Genomic DNA, 25,320 nt, shown 5'->3' on the forward strand with positions numbered 1-25,320 from the left:
GAAAAAAATACATTATCAGCCAAAACACTACAAATTTCAATAGAATGAAATTCCATGGACTGAGTGAAATAGGTCTAATGAAAAGGTAGGCTGTAGGCTATTCCCAGCAAATTGTGCACAAAACATAAAGTCCTTCTTGTCTAACTCAGTTTGTACTTTGGAAACAGTCATAATGATGGATTCCTGAGACCTTAATCTCCATATAATGACAATTAATTGATGCTTTCATGATCAACAGATCACCATATTCAAGAACAGACAGAAATGTGGAAAATTTGACGCATTTACTGCTGAATGTAAGGGGAACTTATAGTTTTCTCCAAATTCGATATGACCCCAATTTCTTTTCCAATCATTAACAGAGTATCATCTGAATCTGCTCTCATGTTGAAACCTGTGATTGGTTAATCTCATTTCATATAATATAACTCATAGCAATGCATGATAGAATGAGAATTTCATAGAGATGAAAAAGAAATGGCTGTTAGGGATCTCATTTATGAAGAAGTTTTGTTTGCTTTGACCTCTGGTAGTTTAATCATTTAAACCAGAACAAAAATGATAATATAGGCCATATGAGTGGACTTTGAAGATTTTGCTTGCAGAACAGTTTTGGGTACATTTTACTGATTGTGGGTGACTGGTCATGAAAATCTCTTTAAAATTGTCTTGTAATGGACCATTTTGGAAATATAACCCATTTTTATTGTGATTCCCTCGTGTGTTAAGTTGGCTTGTATATTTCCCATAAATGTTGTTTTGGTTACAACAAGCAGATGGTAGGAAAGAAATTTACAGGGGGAAAAAACTAAGTCCAAGGAAGCCCAAATCCTGCACTAATCCACTAACAGTTACACTAAAACGACCCTGCCTACTGCCCAACCTAAACCAGTGCCATCAAACTTTATACATTCATCCATTCTTTTTTTTTTTTTTTACCAAAATCAGTTTTTTTTCTTATTGAAACTGTTACTTCATTTTCACAATGTCCAATGTTGCTGTGAGTGGAGGTGCTACCTAACGGTTTTCTTCGGCATTCCTGAGCATGCTTAGCCCAGTTAGATGATGGCAAACAAGCTATAAAAGCTGTTCACATTTACAGATGTTGTTTGGACAAATGTTGATGCATCTAGCTCTTTCAGACAATGCAGTCGTGAACATATTTATCTGTAGGTTTTAGTCTATTCAGTTGAACTAACGCAATGTGTCAGCACCATTATGTGATTAAACATAATGTGATTTGATCCAGTTAAATTCAACACATTTATTTTAGCATTTTCTCCAAATTTACATGACACTGCAAAGCTGAGATTATTTTTCAGTTTATCTTGGCATTATCGGTAAAAAATCTTTTTTTTCAGGCAACAAATCTTTTGATAGAAAATTCTTGCTCTGTGTGTTTAATTATAGTTGGGAGGGCATGCATGGGCTGTCAGTTAGAGACTTTTGTTTTAGGAGTCATCAGCATACAGATGAATTTACTGTAGAATTGTCTACAGCATGAATTTGGGAGCAGAGGCTAAATCTTCCGTAGGACTTCATCTGCTTTCGTGGCACATTCCATTTCTTAAAGTTTCACCCTAAAAGGTCAATGTAATTCACTGTTATCTTTGCCATTCTGAGTAGCTATTTCCTGCTTATTAGCTAGTTCTAATGAGGAGCTATTATAGCTGCCCGTTGCTCCCTAAGACACATGGATACATGCATTCTGTCACCGTGAGCTCACCTATAAATCCCTGCAGAGAATCTGTGAAAATCCTCACTTCTCTGGCTGTCTTCAAAGCCTCTCAAAATTTTCTGCAAATCTGCAGCGCTGAGTCTTAACTCAGCGGAACAGTCATCATGTGCTGGAAATGCTTCTTAAAACAGCCACCCTAAGGCTGACTGACCCCACCAGAAATAACTTCTTTATTTTGTTAAACTGACACAATTAGAAAGCTGCTTTTCCACACTAACAGCAGCAAATTTCTTTCAGTCGAAATGATGAACGCACACAGTTAAACTTGTGTAAAAACACTCTGAACAATATCTTGTATATGTTGGAGCAATGTCTCTGTACCAGCTGAGTGGAGCTGAAGCTGTTTATCACAGTCACACAATGAAAATTTAGCATCTGATGACATTGACAATCATGTTACGGGGCCTGACACCAGAGGATCTTTGGTTCAAATACCATTTAGAGGCAAGGTCCTTAATCTCCATATTGCTCTCGGTGTGCAGCTGAGTGCCTTGACATCTGTGTGTGTGTGTGTGTGTGTGAGAGAGGCATCTTTGTAAAGCACACTGATCTTTTGATTCAAGTACAACCCCAATTCCAATGAAGTTGGGACGTTGTGTAAACGTGTTGCAGGCATCCATTTCAAAATGAGCAAATATTTGCACAAAAACAATAAAGTTTATCGGTTTGAACATTAAATATCTTGTCTTTGTGGTGTATTCAATAGAATATAGGTTGAAGAGGAGTTGCAAATCATTGTATTCTGTTTTTATTTACATTTTACACAACGTCCCAACTTCACTCAACAAAAATATAAACGCAACACTTTTGGTTTTGCTCCCATTTTGTGTGAGATGAACTCAAAGATCTAAAACTTTTTCCACATACACAATATCACTATTTCCCTCAAACATTGTTCAGAAACCAGTCTAAATCTGTGATAATGAGCACTTCTCCTTTGCTGAGATAATCCATCCCACCTCACAGGTGTGCCGTACCAAGATGCTGATTAGACACCATGATTAGTGCACAGGTGTGCCTTAGACTGCCCACAATAAAAGGCCACTCTGAAAGGTGCTGTTTTATCACACAGCACAATGCCACAGATGTCGCAAGATTTGAAGGAGCGTGCAATTGGCATGCTGACAGCATGAATGTCAACCAGAGCTGTTGCTCGTGTATTGAATGTTCATTTCTCTACCATAAGCCGTCTCCAAAGGCATTTCAGAGAATTTGGCAGTACATCCAACCAGCCTCACAACCGCAGACCACGTGTAACAACACCAGCCCAGGACCTCCACATCCAGCATGTTCACCTCCAAGATCGTCTGAGACCAACCACTCGGACAGCTGCTGAAACAATTGGTTTGCATAACCAAAGAATTTCTGCACAAACTGTCAGAAACCATTTCAGGGAAGCTCATCTGCATGCTTGTCCTCCTCATCGGGGTCTCGACCTGACTCCAGTTTGTCGTTGTAACCGACTTGAGTGGGCAAATGCTCACATTCGCTGGCGTTTGGCACGTTGGAGAGGTGTTCTCTTCACGGATGAATTCCGGTTCACACTGTCCAGGGCAGATGGCAGACAGCGTGTGTGGCGTCGTGTGGGTGAGCGGTTTTCTGATGTCAGTGTTGTGGATCGAGTGGCCCATGGTGGCGTCTGTTATGGATGAAGAACAGAGGTGCATTTTATTGATGGCATTTTGAATGCACAGAGATACCGTGACGAGATCCTGAGGCCCATTGTTGTGCCATACATCCAAGAACATCACCTCATGTTGCAGCAGGATAATGTCCCAGTTCTTGCATGGCCGGCATACTCACCGGACATGTCACCCATTGAGCATGTTTGGGATGCTCTGGACCGGCGTATACGACAGCGTGTACCAGTTCCTGCCAATATCCAGCAACTTCGCACAGCCATTGAAGAGGAGTGGACCAACATTCCACAGGCTACAATTGACAACCTGATCAACTCTATGCGAAGGAGATGTGTTGCACTGCATGATGCAGATGGTGGTCACACCAGATACTGACTGGTATCCCCCCCAATAAAACAAAACTGCACCTTTCAGAGTGGCCTTTTATTGTGGACAGTCTAAGGCACACCTGTGCACTAATCATGGTGTCTAATCAGCATCTTGGTATGGCACACCTGTGAAGTGGGATGGATTATCTCAGCAAAGGAGAAGTGCTCACTATCACAGATTTAGACTGGTTTGTGAACAATATTTGAGGGAAATGGTGATATTGTGTATGTGGAAAAAGTTTTAGATCTTTGGATCTTTAGACCTCGTCTAACTCGGGCGAATACCTGTCATTTGTGTGACGGCATGGACGGAGGGACTCAGAAAAATGCATACTGCACGACAACAGCATGTTTTTGCATTATTATCACTTTTTACTGAGATACACAACACGTAGCGCGTACAAAAAAAGTTGGCTCACTTAACTTTTGTCGTGTTGGCTGGCGCGCGCTGCTCTCCAAATTTGGCAGTGCATCCTCATCAAGCTGGCTGCTTTAGCTGCTGTTCATCGTTGTACTATCCATGAGAAAATCATCCCGAATATCCATACGAGGTCTGTTAGAAAAGTAACGGACCTTTTTATTTTATGCAAAAAATATATGGATTTGATTCATATGTTTTTACGTCAGCCAAGCTTGAACCTTCGTGCGCATGCATGAGTTTTTTCACGCCTGTCGGTTGCGTCATTCGCCTGTGGGCAGGCTTTGAGTAAGCACTGGTCTACCCCTCTCGTCGTTTTTTCATTGCAAGGATGGCGGAATGATTTGGGCTTTGCTCCATCAGAATTTTTTCAGAAACTGTTAGAGACAGGCAGCTGGAAACCATTCGGAAAATTCATTTGGCTTTCGGTGAAAATTTTTTGGGCTTTACAGAGATTAAGGAGTGTTACTACCGCTTTAAGGATGGCCCACAATGGCGCACCGCGCACCGCGCTCGAGCCGCGATCAACAGGCAGAAACGACCATTTCATTTCTAAACGGATGGCTGTATGGCTCCGGGACCATCGTGTGCAATTTCTCTGGTTATCACAAGAGCTGGATATCAGCCATTTTCCATCAGATTTCACTTTTAACAAGAGATTTTGTTATGGAAAGCCGCGTGGAGGCTTCGCGCGTCACTACGGATTCGCTGATGGAGCGAGACAAAGAACACCTCTGTTTTGGCGTGTCAGAGGACAAGTTGGGACATGCCCAGCTCTCCACAATTTCTCTTATACTCACTCGACTGGTAAGCCACTGAAAGCCGAGATAGGCATGCAGGTGCACACACTGTCATCCCTCACGTCAGAGGCACAGCTGAACAGATCTCACCACTGTAATAAACAAATTATTGCTTGATCACATTTAATTCTGTCAGACATATGACATGGAACTGTTTCGCCATGACAACATATCAAACATGAATCTCACCTCCAGGAGCATTTTGCAGTGCAGTGCATCAGCAGACAGGACCACACAACCTGTGGTGGAGTGCTGGAAACAATGATGCCATAAATAATTCCCATGTGATAATCCAACCGGAAATAAAGATGTAGAGTTGCGTTGTGGAAAAAAAAAGAAAAAGAAATGAAAGTTTGCTGTAAAGTCTGCATCTGACGACTAGTGGGACTGCAAACTTGTAAGCAAAGGTGTCCTTTGACTCTTAGCAAAGGTTTGCTGCATGTGTGAGCACGTGCATATGCATGTCCAATTAAAATGCTTAATACACCTTGTTTTAGTCCAATGCTGCACTAAATGGAATTTATAAGCCATATGAAACTTTTTGTTTTCCTCCCTGTAACTTTTCTGTATAACTAAAATGGATTGTGAAGGAATACATTTTTCTTAATTAATAAATATGCTTGGGTATAATTGGGTTTGTTTGGAATTTTAGTATTAATATCAGGTGAATCCATGAATATTAAAAGAATTACGGATTTTGAGGTTCTCATCTTATCAAACACAAATATAGGTTGTGAACTCAGTTTGGGTTACAGGTAAGGGCAAAGAAAAAATTGAAAATGAGCAAAAGATAAAACTGAAAGAACACATATCAAGCAGTGTAATTAAAGTGCTAAATTGCTTGGAAACACACATGCATTTAAATAAAATTTATATAAGCAGTATTCAGCATATAAATGTATTGATATTGTGATAGAGTATTGGAAGTCAGATGATATGGAACCTTAATTGGGTCCATGTGTTCATTTAGCCATTATAAAAAGCTAAAAGTTTCTTTTTGTTCATATCAAGTGTAAATTTAATAGCATTTACTTTATTTCAGTCAGGCACCAACTTTCTTCATCAAGCAGTTCATTAATGTTTGAGTACGACGGCTCACAAATCAACAAACCGCCCGACAGAAATCCTCCACTGTGGAGGTAATGATGACAAAATACACTTTCAAATACATGGTAACAATTAAAAATTAAAGACTGTGATAAATAAACACAGTTTGGCTTCAAAGTAGATGCAGCGCATACACATAGTCTAGACGCACGTGTACTTATACACACACACACACAGCTCTAGCCTGCAGATGTTTACTGTTAAGTGAGAGATGGGTTTAAAGTCATCCAATACTCCCCAGTCCTGTAGTTTGTGGGTGTCTTTCCTCTCTCTCTCTCTCTCTCTCTCTCTCCCTCTCTGTCCTCTCACTTCTCTTTATCCATCTATCTCCCCCTCCTGGCCTGGGCCTGCCTCTAAAATCCTGTGATACGCAGATGAAAGTTTGTTTGGGCTTTGCCTGCAACCTGTTTTGGAGCTACCGTTGTCGCACTGAAGCGACTGTCTGACTGCAGCACTGGCTGGGGATGGCTTGGGGATGTTTTACGTATCTGGCTTCATAGCAGCTACAGCTTGCCGTAATACGGGCACATCTGTGCCATTCCTTGACAAGTTGTACAAATGTCATTCCCGTGTTTGATTGGATGCCTCCACTTTTCCTTTTCAGACTTCTAGAACAAATGAAATACCCTCTATTTGGACCAATTTGAAAACAACGGCCAAGGCAAAGTTCACATTGTTGATTTCTTTTTTAGTAGCTGCACATTCATGCTACAATTGTTCCAGAAGGATTCAGAAGCTCAGTAAAATTAAAAATTTTAATGAGCAAGATAACTTACAGAAGGTTAGTGTTGTGTGGGCCGCTGAAGAGGAGGTACTGCTGGCCCACCACCACCAGAGGGCGCCCTGCCTGGAGTGCGGGCTCCAGGCACCAGAGGGCGCCGCCGCCTCACGTGAGCAGCTACGGTGACAGCTGTCACCCATCACCTGAGACAGCTGACGGCAATCATCTGTGGGGTATATCAGCAGGACGGCACCTCCACCTCATTGCCGAGATATCGTTTCTACCTACGAGGTAACGTATCAAAGCTGACGGAGTGTATCCTTTTGGATTAGTGTATAGCTTGTGGAGTACTGTTCCAACGAGAGGTGGAGGTAACTTCCCTGCTGTTCGGAGTCTTGGGTGCAAACGCGCCCCCATCTAACTGTTCTTTGTTCCTCGCCAGCAGTACCAGGTCCGACACGCGGAGGCAGTGGCCACCTGGGAGTTCGGGACTTGGCGGCTCCAGTATTTCCGGGGTCCTGTGGCGGAGGAAGCCGTGTGGTTCGGGTCTTACCTTGGAGAGGCGTCTCCTATCTTCGAGCCTGCCCACACGACACTTTTGTGAATTGACTGTTGTCCGTTTCGTGATTGGTTGTATTCGTTGTGCACGTTCACAACAGTAAAGCCTTGTTATTTGACTTTCTCCATTGTCCGTTCATTTGCGCCCCCTGTTGTGGGTCCGTGTACTGACACTTTCCCAACAGGATATCTCGGCCAACGTCATGGATCCCGAGGGGCGTCAACCGGCTGTTGAACGGCCAATGGAAGAACAGGACGCGCAGGCGTCCGCGGGAGGGGTAATCGGTGAGTTGCAGCGGATCCTCACCGCTTTCACAACTCGGTTGGATTTCATGACCGAGCAGAACGTCCTCCTGAACCGCAGGGTGGAGGCTCTCGCCGCGCAGATGGAAGCCCTCCGGGCGCCGCTGCTTCTCTCCCTCCCGTAGATCCTGTCCGTAACGTTGACGTTCCACTGGTTGTTCAACGACCTCTCCCTCCTTCCCCGGAAGCATACATAAGCCCTCCAGAGCCGTACGGAGGCTGTGTGGAGACGTGCGCGGATTTTCTGATGCAGTGTTCGCTCGTCTTCGCACAGCGTCCCGTTATGTACGCGACCGATGCTAGTAAAGTAGCTTATGTCATAAACCTGCTTCGCGGTGAGGCACGCGCTTGGGCTACAGCGCTCTGGGAGCAGAATTCACGGCTCCTTCTGACATACGATGGGTTTGTGAGGGGGCTCAGAACCGTGTTCGATCACCCTAATAGGGGCGAGACCGCTTCAACCGTGCTACTGTCAATGAGACAGGGGCGCCGGAGCGCAGCTGTTTATGCAGTCGACTTCCGCATCGCAGCTGCGAGATCCGGCTGGAATAACGCTGCCCTCCGCGCCGCCTTTGTAAACGGACTGTCTTTGGTTCTCAAGGAGCACCTGGTGGCTAAGGACGAACCGCGGGATTTAGACGGGCTTATCGATCTTGTCATACGGTTGGACAACCGGTTAGAAGAACGTCGGCGGGAACGAGACGAAGGGCGTGGCCGGGCACGCGCCGTCCCTCTCCCTTCCGGTTCCGACCGCGCTCCGCCTTCCCCACGCTCCACGGCCCCTGCGCTCCGTGGGGCCACAGCTCCCCCTACTGACGAAGCTATGGACACGAGTAGGGCAACATTTAGGGCACCAGCTGCACAGAGGAGACGGGCCCATGGAGCTTGTTTTGTTTGTGGTGCACTAGAGCACCATATGAGAGACTGCCCCGAGCGGTTACAACACCAACGCCCGCCCCTAGAGACTGGGCTAGGGGTGGGCCGAGACATTCACGTGGGACACACCCACATTGCTACACGACTCCCAGTCACGATCCTGTATGAGGATTTAACCCTGAAGGCCCCAGCACTGGTGGACACGGGCTCTGAGGGGAATCTGTTGGACTGCAGATGGGCCAGGGAGATAGGGCTCCCTCTGGTGGCGCTTACCTCGCCTGTGCAGGTTTGAGCGCTAGATGGCTCCCTGCTCCCTCCGATCACACATAAGACACCACCTGTAACGCTGGTGGTGTCAGGAAACCACCGGGAGGTGATCGAGTTTTTTGTGACTCAGGCCACTTCCCGTGTGGTTTTAGGCTTTCCCTGGATGTTGAAGCACAATCCCCAGATTGATTGGCCGTCCGGGGTAGTGGTTCAGTGGAGCGAGACCTGCCATCGGGTGTGTCTAGGTTCCTCGGTTCCTCCCGGCTCCCAAGCTAACGAGGAGGTCAGAGTCCCGCCCAATCTGGGGACGGTGCCGGTGGAGTACCACGACCTTGTCGACGTGTTCAGCAAGGATCTGGCGCTCACACTCCCCCCCCACCGTCCGTACGATTGTGCCATCGATTTGGTTCCAGGCAGTGGGTTCCCGTCCAGTAGACTGTACAACCTCTCACGGCCTGAGCGCGAATCAATGGAGACCTACATCCGGGACTCGTTAGCTGCCGGGTTGATCCGAAATTCCACCTCCCCGATGGGCGCAGGTTTCTTTTTCGGGGGTAAAAAAGATGGCGGACTTCGTCCATGCATTGATTATAGGGGGCTGAACGAAATCACGGTTCTCAACCGATACCCGTTACCCCTGTTGGATTCGGTGTTCACGCCCCTGCATGGAGCCAAGATTTTTACCAAGCTTGATCTTAGAAACGTGTATCATCTGGTTCGGATCCGGAAGGGAGACGAGTGGAAGACGGCATTCAACACCCCCTTAGGTCACTTTGAGTACCTGGTCATGCCGTTCGGCCTCACAAACGCCCCCGCGACGTTCCAAGCCTTGGTTAACGACGTATTGCGGGACTTCCTGCACCGGTTCGTCTTCGTATATCTAGACGATATACTCATCTTTTCTCCGGATCCTGAGACTCATGTCCGGCATGTACGTCAGGTCCTGCAGCGGTTATTGGAGAACCGGCTGTTTGTTAAGGGCGAGAAGTGTGAGTTTCACCGCACCTCTTTGTCCTTCCTGGGGTTCATCATCTCCCCCAACTCCGTCGCACCTGATCCGGCCAAGGTTGCTGCGGTGAGAGACTGGCCCCAACCCACAAGCCGTAGGAAGCTGCAACAGTTCCTCGGCTTTGCGAATTTCTACAGGAGGTTCATTAAAGGCTACAGTCAGGTTGTTAGCCCCCTGACAGCCCTGACCTCACCAAAAGTCCCCTTCACCTGGTCGGATCGTTGCGAGGCCGCGTTCAAGGAGTTGAAACGGCGCTTCTCGTCTGCACCCGTTCTGGTGCAGCCCGATCCTAGTCGCCAGTTAGTGGTTGAAGTGGACGCCTCGGACTCAGGGATAGGAGCTGTGCTGTCCCAGAGTGGGAAGACCGATAAGGTCCTTCATCCGTGTGCCTATTTTTCCCGCAGGTTGACCCCGGCTGAACGGAACTATGACGTCGGCAACCGAGAACTCCTTGCGGTGAAAGAGGGTCTTGAAGAGTGGAGACACCTGTTGGAGGGGACGTCCGTGCCATTCACGGTTTTCACTGACCACCGGAACCTGGAATATATCAGGACCGCCAAGCGGCTGAATCCCAGGCAAGCCCGCTGGTCACTGTTCTTCGGCCGTTTTGACTTCCGCATCACCTACCGGCCCGGGACCAAGAACCAGAAATCGGATGCCTCGTCCCGGGTACACGAAGACGAGGTTAAAGCGGAGTTGTCGGATCCACCAGAACCTATCATCCCGGAGTCCACTATCGTGGCCACCCTCACCTGGGACGTAGAGAGAATCGTCCGGGAGGCCCTGGCACGAAGCCCGGACCCCGGGACTGGACCAAAGAACAGACTTTACGTCCCACCAGAGGCAAGAGCTGCAGTCCTGGACTTCTGTCACGGCTCTAAGCTCTCCTGTCATCCAGGGGTGCGAAGAACCGTGGCAGTTGTCCGGCAGCGCTTCTGGTGGGCGTCCCTGGAGGCCGACGTCCGGGACTATGTCCAGGCCTGTACCACCTGCGCCAGGGGCAAGGCCGACCATCGCAAGGCTCCGGGACTGCTACAGCCGCTGCCCGTGCCTCATCGCCCCTGGTCCCACATCGGCCTGGATTTTGTCACGGGCCTCCCACCGTCCCAGGGAAACACCGTGATCCTCACGATAGTGGACCGATTCTCCAAGGCGGCCCACTTCGTGGCCCTCCCGAAGCTCCCAACGGCCCAGGAGACAGCGGACCTCCTGGTCCACCATGTCGTCCGCCTGCATGGGATACCATCAGACATCGTCTCCGATCGCGGTCCCCAGTTCTCCTCGCATGTCTGGAGGAGCTTTTGCCGGGAACTGGGGGCCACGGTCAGTCTCTCGTCCGGGTATCACCCCCAGACCAACGGGCAAGCAGAGCGGGCCAATCAAGAAATGGAGCAAACACTGCGTTGTGTGACAGCCGCGCACCCGGCGGCCTGGAGTACTCATCTGGCCTGGATCGAGTACGCCCACAACAGTCAAGTGTCATCAGCCACCGGCCTCTCCCCCTTTGAGGTGTGTTTGGGGTATCAGCCCCCATTGTTCCCGGTGGTTGAGGGAGAGGTCGGTGTGCCCTCGGTCCAGGCCCACCTGCGGAAGTGCCGTCGGGTGTGGCGTGCCGCCCGTTCTGCTTTGTTGAAGGCCCGGATGAGGGCGAAGACCCATGCAGACCGGCGGCGGACCCCGGCCCCTACGTATCGCCCCGGGAAGGAAGTGTGGTTGTCCACGAAGGACATCCCGCTAAAGGTGGCCTCCCCAAAACTGCAGGACAGATACATAGGACCGTTTAAAATTCTCAAGGCCATCAATCCCGCCGCAGTGAGGCTTCGGCTTCCAGCCTCACTGCGGATCCATCCAGTATTTCATGTGTCAAAGCTCAAGCCCCATCACACCTCGCCCCTCTGTACACCCGGTCCGGCACCACCTCCTGCCCGGGTCATCGATGGCGAGCCGGCTTGGACAGTGCGCCGGTTGTTGGACGTCCGACGGATGGGCCGGGGCTTTCAATATCTGGTGGACTGGGAGGGGTATGGTCCCGAAGAACGCTCCTGGGTGAAGAAGAGCTTCATCCTGGACCCGGCCCTCCTGGCCGACTTCTACCGTCGCCACCCGGACAAGCCCGGTCGGGCGCCAGGAGGCGCCCGTTGAGGGGGGGGTCCTGTTGTGTGGGCCGCTGAAGAGGAGGTACTGCTGGCCCACCACCACCAGAGGGCGCCCTGCCTGGAGTGCGGGCTCCAGGCACCAGAGGGCGCCGCCGCCTCACGTGAGCAGCTACGGTGACAGCTGTCACCCATCACCTGAGACAGCTGACGGCAATCATCTGTGGGGTATATCAGCAGGACGGCACCTCCACCTCATTGCCGAGATATCGTTTCTACCTACGAGGTAACGTATCAAAGCTGACGGAGTGTATCCTTTTGGATTAGTGTATAGCTTGTGGAGTACTGTTCCAACGAGAGGTGGAGGTAACTTCCCTGCTGTTCGGAGTCTTGGGTGCAAACGCGCCCCCATCTAACTGTTCTTTGTTCCTCGCCAGCAGTACCAGGTCCGACACGCGGAGGCAGTGGCCACCTGGGAGTTCGGGACTTGGCGGCTCCAGTATTTCCGGGGTCCTGTGGCGGAGGAAGCCGTGTGGTTCGGGTCTTACCTTGGAGAGGCGTCTCCTATCTTCGAGCCTGCCCACACGACACTTTTGTGAATTGACTGTTATCCATTTCGTGATTGGTTGTATTCGTTGTGCACGTTCACAACAGTAAAGCCTTGTTATTTGACTTTCTCCATTGTCCGTTCATTTGCGCCCCCTGTTGTGGGTCCGTGTACTGACACTTTCCCAACAGTTAGTCTTTGAATAGATTTGGTGCTGGTCCTTTTCATGGAAAAGAATAGACTTGAGATGATCATGAATCCTGCCAATGGAAATTGCAGGGACTGAGACCAACTGGTGATGGTGGGGTGGAGGAGGGCATGTCTTGTCAGTGATCTCTAAAGCTAGAGGTGAGTGAGAATATTGATGCTCTGAGAAATGTGTGTGGTTCCTGTTGGTTGAGAGCTGATGACTAATGGTAGGGAGGGGTGTTATTTCAAAAAATTTGGAAATCTATAGATGTTTGCATGGAATATGGAAATATACATGGAATAAATCATAGCAGGATACATTTTGGGTCATTTGGTTCCAAAAACCCATATGGACGGAGCCAGTGAAGATATCGGGTTCAAAATCGTCAAAAATATAGATGAAAATGTCATATCTTGAGAACCGCTGCGCCTAGAGACTTGAAATTTGGCTCCAAATGTTGCTTGACCCCAAGTTTATATTCAACTTCTATAGTAACAATAAACCTGTCTGGTGTTTTTAAGAGTAATTGACAAAAAAACTAATTTCAGTGCATATGTTACGATCAAATCAAATCAATTTTATTTATATAGAGCCAAATCACAACAGTTGCCCCAAGGCACTTTATATTGCAAGGCAAAAGCCATACAATAATTACAGAAAAACCCCAACGGTCAAAACAACCCCCTATGAGCAAGCACTTGGCGACAGTGGGAAGGAAAAACTCCCTTTTAACAGGAAGAAACCTCCAGCAGAACCAGGCTCAGGGAGGGGCAGTCTTCTGCTGGGACTGGTTGGGGCTGAGTTGAGAGAATCAGGAAAAAGACATGCTGTGGAAGACAGCAGAGATCAGTCACTAATGATTAAATGCAGAGTGGTGCATACAGAGCAAAAAGAGAAAGAAACACTCAGTGCATCATGGGAACCCCCCAGCAGTCTAAGTCTATAGCAGCATAACTAAGGGATCGTTCAAGATGTAAATCAACTGTAAAATCGACGATCAATTGTAAAATCAAACAAATCAAACACATCAAACAAACAAAATCTATGTAGTTTTATTTCAGGAACATCAGTTGAGTACAATCACATGTGATGTGTAATGTATGACATGGCCACAATGAACTAATTATAAGCAACAGAGTGGTTACACGCGTTACTTGAAATTTTCAAACGCTCTGCCCATATGGGTTTTTGGAACCAAATGACCAAAAATTTATTCTGCCATGTCTTATTCCATGTATATTTCCATATTCCATGCAAACATTTATAGATTTCCAAATTTTTTGAAATAACACCCCTCCCTACTAATAGAAACTCTTGCTTCATTTAGCAATTAAAGCTGATGTTAATTTACCAATTGAGTGACTACTTAATATACTACTTAAAATCTTTAAAGGTCAAGTCAAATGTATTTGTATAGCACATTTACAACAACCAAAGTGCTTCACAGATACAGAATAAAAAAATGATATGTAAGAAATACAAAAATACAAAATAGAAAATCCAAACACTTATAAATACAATAAGTACAGGTAGAATAATTTTAAGTTTCAATTTATTTTCATTTATATAGCGCCAAATCACAACAGAGTTGCCTCAAGGCACTTGACACAAGTAAGGTCTTTCCTTACAAACCCCCAGAGCAACAGTGGTAAGGAAAAACTCCCTTTGAGGAAGAAACCTCAAGCAGACCAGGCTCAAAGGGGTGAACCTCTGCTTGGGCCATGCTACAGATTACAGAACAATTCACAAAACAAATATACAAGAAATGCTGTTGGTGCACAGGACAGGAGGGTTTTCAGCACAAATACCACACCCATCTCTGGATGGAGCTGCACCTTCAACAGAGAGAAAAAAACAGAATCAGGCATCAGAAAGACAAGAAATACAGTATAATTTGTCAGCATTAAACAATAAGAAGAACAGTATACTAAGGTGATCGCTGGCCACTAGCCCTAAGCTTCACTAAAAGAACCAGAATTTAGGTAAAGCTGAGGCCACGGCATGCTCCGTTTCTTAATAAAATGAATTAAAAGAATAAAGAGCGCAGAACTATACTATGCCAGTATGCTAGCCATATAAAAGGGAAAATAATTGTGTCTTAAGTCTGGACTTGAAAATCTCCACATAATCTGACTGTTTTATTGATGCGGGGAGATCATTCCACAGAACAGGGGCACGATAAAAGCTCTATGACCCACAGACTTCTTATTCACCCTAGGGACACAAAGTAGTCCTGCTCCCTGAGAACACAAAACCCAGGCCGGTACGTAAGGTTTAATTAGGTCAGCTAGGTAGGGAGGTGCCAGTCCATGAACAATTTTATAGATTAATAGCAGAACCTTAAAATCTGATCTCACTGGGACAGGAAGGCAGTGAAGGGATGCCAAAATGGGTGTAATGTGGTTGAACTTTCTGCTTCGTGTCAAAAGTCTGTCTGCAGCATTTTGAACCAACTGGAGAACCCTAATGCTGGATTACGGTACAACAGAAAATAGAACATTGCAGTAGTCCAATTGAGAAGAGATAAAAACATGGATCAGGGTCTCAGCATCAGCCATAGATAGGATGGGACGAACCTTTGCTGTATTTCGCAGGTGGAAGAAAGCAGTCCTCCTAATATTTCTAATGTGGAGGTCAAAGGACAATGTAGGATCAAAAATTACCCCAAGGTTCCTCACTTTGTCAGTGTGATGTATGACACACAAATCTAGGCTAAGCGTTAACTGGTCAAATTGATACTGATGTCTCACTGGAGCAAGAACCATCATTTCAGTCTTATCAGAATTTAAAACTAGGACGTTTCTAGACATCCAGCTTCTTACTGATGCAAGGCAATCTTCTAAGGAGTTTATGTGAATGAGATTACCAGCAGTTATCGGCATGTATAACTGAGTATCATCAGCATAGCAATGAAAGGTAATCCCAAAACACTGCAATATGTGCCCAAGGGGTGCTACATAAAGGGAGAAAAGCAGGGGGCCTAGGACTGGCCCCTGTGGAACCTCATTTCATGTCACTAAGGTTAGAGGTAGTGTTATTGTACAAAACACAGTGAGAACGACTGGTCAGATATGATGTCAACCATGCAAGGGCATTGCCAGTGACCCTAAAATGATTCTCCAGCCTATCGAGTAGAATATGATGATCCATGGTATCAAGTGCAGCACTGAGATCTAATAGCACCAGAACCGTAGTGGTGTCCAAATCCATTGCAAGCAGAATATAATTTACCACTTTCGTGAGTTGTCTCTTTGGAATGATATTTTCTAAAAGCAGACTGCAGTGGCTCAAAAAGATTATTCTCAGTAAGGTGGTCCACAAGCTGCCGTGAAACAACTTTTTCCAGAATTTTACAGCAAAATGATAGATTTGATATGGGCCTATAGTTTTTCAATACACTTTGGTTGAGATTAGATTTCTTAAGTAATGGTTTAATCACTGCAGATTTAAAACATTTAGGAACAGATCCAGAGGCATGAGACATTAATAATTTGCAGCACAGTCAGCCCAAGCGTGGGCCACAGGTCCTAAAACAGCTTTGTTGGTATGGGATCAAAGAAGCAGGTTGTGCTTTTTGTAGACATTACGATTTTCATCAGGTGGCCTAGTGAGATACTATCAAATTCTGTATATCTTGGTAATACCTCAGTAATGGCACCCAAGGACATGTTTAACGTAATGTCGTCTATTTTCTTCCGAAGTAATGCAAGAAATCTTGTGCTGTAAAAGGAGAGCGACTCACAGGTGGTTGTCCATGAATAAGTGTTGCCACCGTGTTGAACAGGAACTTTAGTTATGCTTGTTTTTGTTGATCAAATCAGAGTAATAGGTCCACTTTTTAAACACTTTTATTGGTATAGGATCAAATAAACAGGTTGTGCCTTTTGTTGACGTTACGAGTTTCATCAGCATGCCAAGTGCAGTTTTGAGCACTGAGTTTAAACTATCCACAAGACTGTCTCCTGATTGGGCATTTGCCAAATGTCAAACTAAGACATCCGGCAGTCTAGCATCGCATTCAGTCTTAGTTGAGGAGTTGATGCATCGCCATAGTGATATATAAGGTTGTTGTTCCACTAAACACGGCAGTGAAACTGTAAACTTAATAAGTGAGTGATCAGAGACCACTGATGTAAGAGGCATGATGTCAGTATTTGTGACAACAATACCACATGCAAGAACCAAATCCAGGGTATTTCCACTAATGTGCACTAATTCTGATCATTGGTGACTTTAACGTTCATATAAATAAGTCTTCTGATCCCCTCTGCAAATCATTTATGGAAATTGTGGATGCATTAGGATTTCAGCAATGCATTCGGGATTCAATTATCTGTAGTAGTTGACAAGTTAGAGATGAATGCACCAAATTCATCTAAGAATTCAGAATATGGGCCAGGAGAACAAAATGCAGTGACAAAGTAATACGGCTGATTTTTATTCGTCTGACCTTGGCAATGCGTAATATCCTGAGCAGAGTCGAGAATCAGATGCTCAAACGAGTTATATTTGTGACCCTCAACAGCTAAGCTAACCATAGATTTTGAAATAAGAGCAACACCCCCGCCTTGCTTTGCATCACGAGGGACATGAACAAATGTATATGCTGGTGGGCAGGCCTCATTTAAGGGGAGGACAGCTGTAGGTTTAAGCCATGTTTCACATATCCCAATTATATCTAAGTGATGATCAATAATTAGATCATTAATCAACAATGATTTTGAGGCTAGTGATTTTATGTTAAGGACCTCAGTGGGGTTGACAGTTGAACTGTTTGGGTTTAGGGGTCGTTCCAGAGTAGCATATATAAGATGCTGAGAAGTAGGTTTAGGTTTGAGACATTCCACACGTGTTGTAGGTAGCAGACACAAAATCTTTGATATTGCTGGAACAACCATTAGGCCATCCTCAATTTCAACATCATCCAATGTCGTAATGGGTATTAAGTTTGCAAAGCATATCCCTCTATGATTTTTATGGACACGTCTACGGAAGCAGGCCACAGTCTCAACTTGTTGAATTTCCCTCCCTGGCAGATAAACTGCACTATCACCATAGTGGATTTTCTGCACTAATTTCCCCACTAAACTAATGGATTCCACACCCACATTTGTCATAAGCATTGCAGGGTCTCTAATCACCTGCTCTGTGGCCTGCTGTAAATTCCTAATGTTACCCTCCCTGTAGAGCTCTATCTATGTTCGCAGACAAGATGGTGGCACCTTCCCCAGTAGGGTGGAGGCCGTTCAGCATCAGCAAGCCACAGCAGCCTCAGAATGAAGGCCAGTTATCAATAAAGCTAAAGCCTAGCTGTCTACAAAATTGTGCCAGCCACCTATTTACCGATGTCAGCCTGCTAAACGCCTCGTCAGTTGCCCGGGAGGGGAGGAGACCAGAGACTATTAATCGATGCTGATACATCTTTCTGGCAAGGTCACAAGTCCTCTCTTTGTCCATTTTTGTGACCTCTGAGTGCTTCATCCTGACATCATTGGTGCAGACGTGAATAACTATTTGACTGTATCTCATGTCATGTTCCTTAGTCTGTCTTCCCTTCTGCAGCGTCAGCACCCTAAGATGGGATGCAATGTCGGGAGCTCTGGCCCCAGGAATACATTTAACATCAGCCAGCATCTGTAACCTTACTTTGCGGGTTATAGAATCCCCTATCATTAAAGTTCAGCGTTTCGGCCTGGAGACAGGAGTGGAAGTCACTCGTGGGCTCAGAAGAATTTACATCTGGCAAGTCCAAGGGTGAGAACCGATTCACAGTTCGCAGTGGTGAGTGTGATCGGGGAACCACAACCGGGCAACAAGCCCTACGGGGCTTCCTCTGCTTAGCCACAGTCCGAAAGCCGACCTCCACAGCCCGCGTTTCTAGGCTGATGCTAATGGGCATGCTAGCCAGCCCAACACTACCCTCATCTGGAGTGCCCGTAACATCTAACTCCACTGAGCTAACAAGAATACTGGTAGAGCTAATGCTGCACTGAATTTCTTTGACGTCTACAATTATAAATTTACTTGCAGTAATATGAACTAAAGGAATATTCTGCTTTTCATGACTGGATCTCAGGAACTTCAAAGATTATTAACTTTGACTTATCCCTTTTTGCTCGTTGTCACCATAGTGGATTCAACAAGGATCAGCATGCTGATTTAGCACACAGTTTACACCAAACACCCTCCGTGATTCAACAGCATACCACATGAAGAATGGCCATGGGTGATCTTAAACTGGGAACCTTCTGTTTTGAATTTATGCATGCTATGCTCTTGGGCCATCAAGCTACAGAATATTCACTATGATCCATGACCATTACGTCAACCCCTGGATGTACATTTCCCCAACACTTGTTTATCAACAGGATTAATCGCTAACAAATAAGGAATATGTCTTCATAAAAACCTGGCTTTTGTGATGGTAGGTCACTTCAAGTAATTCCAGTCTAATTTGGGATGCATATTCCATATTGTTGGGATGAATAACCTACACCTAAAAGGATGCTGAGTCTACACAGCTTTGCCAGAATTGTAAAACCAATATCAATTCTATGTCTCAGATGATGCAAGAGAGCTGTCGTAAATTTGACTTTATTTCTGTTGCAGGTAAATAAAGTGTTAAAAAATACTCAGTACAAATCCGTATTATTTTTTGGATGTACTTACAGTTTGTTTTCTTTCTTTCAGACTAAAGTATTGTCTTGAACCGATTTGTATGATCTACGAGAAGTAAGACATGATATTTCGGGCATATTCAAAAAAATTTCCATGTGCATGTAAGATGTGTTTTACACGTTTGCATTTTGCTTAAGGTTAGGTATATAATAACAATAAGTATACACTGAATTTGTGCTCTTTTTCTCTTTTTGATAGAAAATCCAACATGTTTTTTGATGAATTTGCGGGACATGTACATATTCCTGTCATTTACCGTCACCTTATAGGTGTCTCTTTACCAAACACTGAACACCAATCGACAAATAACACATTTCACAACACAATCTTTTTATAAGTTGGCAAAAATTCAGTTGGTCTTCATCCAAGTGACCTCACAGTAATGTACACTCATTTAGAAGTAATGCCATTTTTGAGTGGACAAGAAGTCTAACTTCTGCCAAAAGTGACACCTGAATAAAAGTTTTTATATCTCAGCTTCTAAAAAATAGGTCAATGTTATTATTCTTTTTTTTTTGGCAAAAGTAAGTTGCTTTATTAAGGGCCCCTTCACACATAGTGCGAATTTTGTCTAATTGAGCATGAAATGTGCATGAAACAGGGATCATATGCACAAAAAGTGTAAAATCGTCACTGCTTCCAACGCCTCGTAGACCTGTTGCTGCCACTATTTGCGCACACCAGCAGCTGAAAGACAGATAAAAAAATACTAATATGTATGTACAGATCTGATCACATGGGGGCCAGACAGCGAGGTCTGATCGCACACAGCACGGAGAGGGGCGTGTCAGTTGATCACAGCACACTGATAGCTGGATGACAGCTCAGTGCACACATTACAAACACAGGAACCACCGCCAGGACAGTTATATAAATAATTATGACAATACCTACATACGTACGTAATTACGTAACAAATAAAGAAAATGAATGACCACATAACACAGAGTGACATGTTGGTCTGGGTGCTGAATGGACGGGGGGGGGGGGGCATGTCCACTCACAGCTGCGGCTGTAAAGATCACTGCTTCTGGACATCCCAGTTTGAGAACACATTCCGTGTTTGGAAGGACATGAACTGACAACATTCCTCCAAGAGGTGCGTGTCTCTGCCTGCTGTTCTCACGTTGAAATACAGTGAGGAAAATAAGTATTTGAACACCCTGTGGTTTTGCAAGTTCTCCCACTTAGAAATCATGGAGGGGTCTGAAATTTTCATCTTAGGTGCATGTCCACTATGAGAGACATAATCTAAAAACAAAAAAAAAAAAATCCGGAAATCACTTCTTCTTTGTCTTTCGGCTGTTCCCATTAGGGGTCGCCACAGCAGATCAATCGTTTCCATCTCACCCTGTCCTCTGTATCTTCCTCTGTCACACCAACCACCTGCATGTCCTCTCTCAGCACATCCATGAACCTCCTTTTTGGTCTCCCTCTTCTCCTCCTGCCTGGTGGCTCCATCCTCAGCATCCTTCTCCCTATATACCCTGGGTCCCTCCTCTGCACATGTCCAAACCATCTCAATCTCGCCTCTCTGACTTTGTCTCCAAACTATCCCACCTGAGCTGTCCCTCTGATATGTTCATTCCTAATCTTGTCCATTCTTGTCACTCCCAAAGAGAATCTCAACATCTTTAGCTCTGCCACCTCCAGCTCTGCCTCCTGTCTTTTTGTTAGTGCCACTGTCTCTAAACCATACAACATAGCTGGTCTCACTACTGTTTTGTAAACTTTCCCCTTCACTCTTGCTGATATTCTTCGGTCACAAATCACTCCTGCCACCTTTCTCCACCCACTCCACCCTGGCTGCACTCTCTTCTTCACCTCTCTACCACACTCTCCATTATTTTGAACAGTTGACCCCAAATATTTAAACTCATCTACTTTCACCACTTCTACTCCTTGTAACTGCACTATTCCACTGGGCTCCCTCTCATTCACACACATGTACTCAGTCTTGCTTCTGCTGACTTTCATTCCCCTTCTCTCCAAAGCATATCTCCACTTCTCTAGACTAGACTCAACTTGCTCTCTACTCTCACTACAGACCACAATGTCATCTGCAAACATCATAGTCCATGGGGACTCCTGTCTGATCTCATCTGTCAACCTGTCCATCACCACTGCAAACAAGAAAGGACTCAGAGCTGATCCTTGGTGTAATCCCACCTCCACCTTGAATGAGTCTGTCATTCCGACTGCGCATCTCACCGCTGTCACACTATTCTTGTACATGTCCTGCACTACCCTAACGTACTTCTCTGCCACTCCAGACTTCCTCATACAATGCCACAACTCTTCTCTTGGCACCCTATCATAAGCTTTTTCTAAGTCCACAAACACACAATGTAACTCTTTCTGTCCTTCTCTGTACTTTTCCAACAGTATTCTCAGAGCAAACATTGCATCTGTAGTGCTGTTTCTCGGCATGAAACCATATTGCTGCTCACAGATTTTCACCTGTTTTCTAAGCCTAGCTTCTACTACTCTTTCCCATAACTTCATGCTTTGGCTATTCAGCTTTATGCCTCTGTAGTTACTGCAGCTCTGCACATCACCCTTGTTCTTAAAAATAGGAACCAGCACACTTCGTCTCCACTCCTCAGGCATCCTCTCACTTTCCAAGATTTTATTAAACAATCTGGTTAGAAACTCTACTGCCATCTCTCCTAGACATTTCCATGCCTCCACTGGAATGTCATCTGGACCAACTGCCTTTCCACTCTTCATCCTCTTCATAGCAGCCCTCACTTCTTCCTTGCTAATCTCTTTTACTTCCTGATTTACTCTCACCACATCATCCAGCCTTTTCTCTCGCTCATTTTCTTTATTCATCAACTCTTCAAAATATTCCCTCCACCTTCTCAGCACACACTCCTCACTTGTCAGCACATTACCATGTGCATCTTTTACCACCCTAACCTGCTGCACATCCTTTCCAGCTCTGTCCCTTTGTCTGGCCAATCGGTACAAGTCCTTTCTCCTTCCTTACTATTCAACTTCTTGTACAGCTCGCAATATGACTTTTCCTTTGCTTTTGCCACTTCTCTTCTCGCCTTACACCGCATCTCCTTGTACTCCTGTCTACTTTCTTCATCTCTCCGACTATCCCAAAACTTTTTCGCCAACCTCTTTCTCCTTATGCCTTCCTGGACCTCTTCATTCCACCACCAAGTCTCCTTGTCTTCCTTCCACTATCCAGATGTCATACCCAGTACTGCCCTAGCTGTCTCCCTCACCACATCTGCAGTACTTTTCCAGTTGTCCAAAATTGCTTCCCCTCCAACTAGTGCTTCTCTCACCTGCTCGCTAAATTTCACACAACAGTCTTCCTCCTTCAGCTTCCACCATCTGATCCTTTGTTGAGCTCTCACTCTCTTCTTCTTCTTTACCTCTAAAGTCATCCTACAAACAACCATCCTATGCTGTCTAGTGACACTCTGTCCTGCTACCACCTTACAGTCTGTGATTTCTTTTAGCTTGCATCTCCTATAAAGAATGTAGTCCACCTGTGTGCACCTTCCTTCACTCTTATATGTTACCCTGTGCTCCTCCCTTTTCTTAAAGTAGGTATTCACCACAGCCATTTCCATCCTTTTTGCAAAATCAACTACCATCTGTCCTTCCCCATTCCTATCCTTGATACCATATCTACTCATTACTTCCTCATCACCTCTGTTCCCTTCACCAACATGCCCATTGAAGTCTGCTCCTATCACCACTCTTTCATGCTTGGGCACACTCTCCACCACCTCATCTAACACACTCCAGAAATCTTCTTTCTCCTTCATCTCACAACCTACCTGTGGGGCATATGCACTGATGATATTCATCATCACCCCTTCAATTTCCAACTTCACACTCATCACCCTGTCAGACACTTGCTTAACCTCCAACACACTTTTAACATACTCTTCCTTTAAAATGACCCCAACACCATTTCTCTTCCTGTCCTCACCATGGTAGAACAACGTGTACCCACCGCCGATGCTCCTGCTCTTACTTCCATTCCACTTGATCTCTTGCACACACAATATGTCTACCTTTCTCCTCTCCATCATATCAGCCAGCTCTCTCCCTTTACCAGTCATACTACCAACATTCAAAGTCCCCACTCTCATTTCCACCCTTCTAGTTTTCTTCTTCTCCCGCTGTTCGTGGCAACGTTTTCCTCCTCTTCTTTGTCGTCTTCGCCCAGCAGTAGCCCAATTTCCACCAGCACCCTGTTGGGCAATAGCACCGGTGGCGGACGTTGTTAACCCGGGCCGCGACCGATCCGGTATGGGAATTCGATTCTGAGTCTGCATAGTTGGGTTGGCTTGTTTTACACCAGATGCCCTTCCTGACGCAACCCTCCTCATTTATCTGGGCTTGGGACCGGCACTCAGAATGTACTGGCTGCACACCCCATGTGGCTGAGTTAAGGAAATCACAATGTATGATTTTTTAATAATTTATTTTTGTATGTTACTGCTGCAAATAAGCATTTGAACACCTGTGAAAACCCCTACAACCAGCAAGAATTCTGGCTCACACAGACCTGTTAATTTTTCTTTAAGAAGCCCTCTTATTCTGCACTCTTTACCTGTATTAATTGCACCTGTTTGAACTTGTTACCTGTATAAAAGACATCTGTTCACACACTCAATCAATCATACTCCAACCTGTCCACCATAGTCAAGACCAAAGAGCTGTCTAAAGACACCAGGGACAAAACTGTAGACCTGCACAAGGCTGGGATGGACTACAGGACAACAGGCAAGCAGCTTGGTAGAAGATACCAACTGTTATGATTATTTATTAGAGAGTGGAAGAAACACAAGATGACTGTCAATCTCCCTCGGTCTGGGATTCCATGCAAGATCTCACTTTGTGCGGTAAGGATGATTCTGAGAAAGCTCAGAACTACACAGGAGGACCTGGTCAATGACCTGAAGAGAGCTGGGACCACAGTCACAAAGATTACATTAGTAGCACATGATACTGTCATGGTTTAAAATCCTGCAGGGCAGCAAGGTCCCCCTGCTCAAGCCAGCACATCTCCAGGCCCGTTTGAAGTTCACCAGTGACCATCTGGATGATCCAGAGGAGGCATGGGAGAAGGTCATGTGGTCAGATGAGACCAGATTAGAGCTTTTTGGAATCAACTCCACTTACCATGTTTAGAGGATGAGAACAACCCCAAGAAAACCATCCCAACCGTGAAGCATAGGGGTGGAAACATCATACTCTGGGGGTGCTCTTCTGCAAAGGGACAGGACGACTGCACTGTATTAAAGGGAGGATGGATGGGGTCATGTATTGCGAGATTTTGGCAAACAACCTCCTTCCCTCAGTAAGAGCATTGAAGAGGGGTCATGGCTGGGTCTTCCAGCATGACAATGACCCCAAACACACAGCCAGGGCAACTAAGGAGGGGCTCCGTAAGAAGCATTTCAACGTCCTGGAGTGGCCTGGCCAGTCTCCAGACCTGAACTCAATAGAAAATCTTTGGAGGGAGCTGAAACGCCAAACCTGGAAGATCTAGAGAAGATCTGTATGGCGGAGTGGACCAAAATCCCTGCTGCAGTGTGTGCAAACCTAGTGAAAAACTACAGGAAACGTTTGACCTCTGTAATTGCAAGCAAAGGCTACTGTACCAAATATTAACATTGATTTTCACAGGTGTTCAAATACTTATTTGCAGCAGTAACATACAAATAAATTATTAAAAAATCATACATTGTGATTTCCGGATTTTTTTTTCTTTTTTTTTTTTTTTTTAAGATTATGTCTCTCACAGTGGACATGCACCTAAGATGAAAATTTCAGACCCCTCCATGATTTCTAAGTGGGAGAACTTGCAAAACGCAAAAACGTATTTTCCTCACTGTATAAAACATAAAACATCTGTCACCTTAGCGTGGGCTGCAGGGGCTGGATACAGCACATGTCCTCCATGTCTTTGTTGATTTCAGGCATTTTTCTGCACTGATTACAGGCCGGTGATGGTAGCGCAGTGGTAAAG

At 45.6% G+C, this 25,320-nt stretch overlaps 1 protein-coding gene and 1 long non-coding RNA gene across 2 annotated transcripts in view; both read left to right on the plus strand.

The window, feature by feature from the left end:
* ptprt (protein tyrosine phosphatase receptor type T) overlaps positions 1 to 25,320 on the plus strand; it is a 1,196,058-nt gene that overhangs the window by 749,578 nt on the left and 421,160 nt on the right. The gene's annotated exons all lie outside the window — the stretch shown is intronic.
* Positions 1,365 to 24,046, plus strand: LOC117506453. The gene is made up of 3 exons (XR_004559469.1): positions 1,365 to 1,676; positions 15,322 to 15,327; positions 24,036 to 24,046. It is a non-coding gene; the product is annotated as an uncharacterized LOC117506453 (long non-coding RNA).

Source organism: Thalassophryne amazonica, chromosome 3 (assembly GCF_902500255.1).
Source record: "Thalassophryne amazonica chromosome 3, fThaAma1.1, whole genome shotgun sequence".
Classification (NCBI taxonomy): Eukaryota; Metazoa; Chordata; class Actinopteri; order Batrachoidiformes; family Batrachoididae; genus Thalassophryne; species Thalassophryne amazonica.